This window comes from Cibotium barometz, chromosome 51, assembly GCF_041138505.1.
Source record: "Cibotium barometz isolate CiBa-2024 chromosome 51, ASM4113850v1, whole genome shotgun sequence".
In the NCBI taxonomy this organism is placed as follows: Eukaryota; Viridiplantae; Streptophyta; class Polypodiopsida; order Cyatheales; family Cibotiaceae; genus Cibotium; species Cibotium barometz.
In genome coordinates, this window is record NC_141096.1 from 28,477,310 (window position 1) to 28,479,372 (window position 2,063).

General features: G+C 50.2%; 1 pseudogene; it reads left to right on the forward strand.

Annotated features, from left to right (window-relative positions):
• Positions 1-409: 409 nt before the first annotated feature.
• Positions 410-1,162, forward strand: LOC147609502 (phospholipase A1-Igamma1, chloroplastic pseudogene; annotated as a pseudogene).
• Positions 1,163-2,063: the final 901 nt, after the last annotated feature.

Sequence of the window (2,063 nt, forward strand, 5' to 3'; positions counted from 1 at the left end):
GGTTAATATTATAATTAACCTCCGAGAAGAGAGAGATCCATCTCAAGAGTATCCCGCAGCTCGGTGGCTCGGCATGCTGAGGTGGCGTGCTGATCATTAAATAGACGCAAGGGGGAGGAATTTAACGTCGTAAGGCAAGCCCTATAAGAGAATTAAATAAAAGAGGCGTTCACGCAACACGAATCTGTGTATGTGTGTGTGTGATCGACGAGAGAACTACGTGCCTCGAGAAATAAATTACGTGGCTTTTCTTGGCTATATAAGTTTTGTGCATCTCTCGTCTAATCACTGGATCCAGTGAAAAGCTTGCTGCACAGCTTTGCGCGGCTTCTGCCCCCCCCCCCCCTCCCCCCTTGTGCATTACAAGCTGCTACTTCGATCGCCCATTACCATCATCTCAGCCGCTAATATGAGCTCTGTACTGGAGCCCCCTCCCGTTAGCATTAATAGCAAAGCCTGGATCGATCCAACCCTCCGCGCTGAGATCATTCGCTATGGTGAGCTCGCGCAGGTTAACTACGATGCGTTCGACTTTGACACTCACTCAATTTACTGTGGCAGCAGTAAATATGGCCCCCGCCATCTTCTTGAAAAGGTCGACAAGGAGGACTGCGGCTTTGAGGTGACCGGCTACCTCTTCGCCACTTTGGACATCCAGCTGCCCAAGTTCCTCCTCGTTTCAGAGAGGGATGCATCGGAGCGATGGAGCGGAGACTCCAACTGGATTGGCTACGTGGCGGTGACCGCCGACAAAGAGACGAAACGGCTAGGTAGGAGAGACGTCGTCGTCGCATGGAGGGGCACAGTGACGCAGACAGAATGGGTGGCAAATCTCACGGATGTTCAGATCTGTCCGGACATTGAGCCTGGCCAGAGAAAGCTGAGGGTGGAAAAAGGTTTCCTGAGCTTGTACACTTCCAAGAAGGCGGGGTCCAAGTTCAATGAGACGAGCGCCAGGGAGCAGCTGGCACGGGAGCTCAAGAGGCTTTTGAAAACGTATGAAGCGGAGGAGGTGAGCATAACCATAACAGGGCAAAGTCTTGGGGCGGCACTGGCTCTGTTGAGTGGCTACGACATATCTGCCAACAATGTAGGTGAGCTGAGCGGCGGATCTAGGCAGCTGGGCCTAGGGTGGGCAACTGGGCCTTCAAGCACAGAGTAGAGCAGGTGGGGTTGAAGGTGTTGAGGGTGGTCAATGTGCATGACACAGTGCCTAAGATACCTGGATTCTGGGTGAAGGAAAGAGGGCTATCAGGTGTTATTGCGGCATGTGGCCATGGGCCTATTTCCACGCGGGTCAAGAACTCCGCATCGATAGTCATGTTTCCCCGCACCTCCAGAAGCCTGCTGCCTTCTTTTCTACACGAAACCTTAATCTCCACCACAACCTTGAGGTCTACCTTCACGTGTTGGATGGCTTCCAGGGCTTTGGGCTTTGGTGGCAAGAAAGAAACAAGGGCCTCGTTAAGAACCAGTTTGGGCAGTGGACAATAGCCCCTCGTCCTGAGCACCATCGCCCAGACAACCATCAACCCTGAGCCATCACCGAGATGGTAAGGAACGATGAAGGGACTTATATATGTATTATGTAGGGACTTACCTTTCACCTCTCATTGGGAACATGGTTGCTTATCTGCCATCTTGTAGAAGACATAGCTACAAAGATTTTGGCTAGCACTTGAGAAGACCCGCCTCCTATTGTTACCACAAGAGCTGACCACATAGAGCTTGGAACTCCCAAGTGTTGTAAGACCATGCTCCACCATGAAAAACAATAGCCCTCTCTCTCTCTCTCTCTCTCTCTCTCTTCCACTTACACACGCTCACTAGCACACAAGTACTACCAAACAGTAAAAGGAAGGGATAGAGATCTAGGAGAAAGAGCACACTCTCAATCAACACTCAAGGGAATGCCCCTTTCTCATTAGAGAAATTCACTTATAAACAAAGGAGTTATAAGTTTGGGTGTCCACACCTAATAACTCATTGGGTGCCCACTTATTATCTAACCTTATCTAGGCTAGTCAAAGCACACATTAAATGGATGCTTACTCTTTCACTTG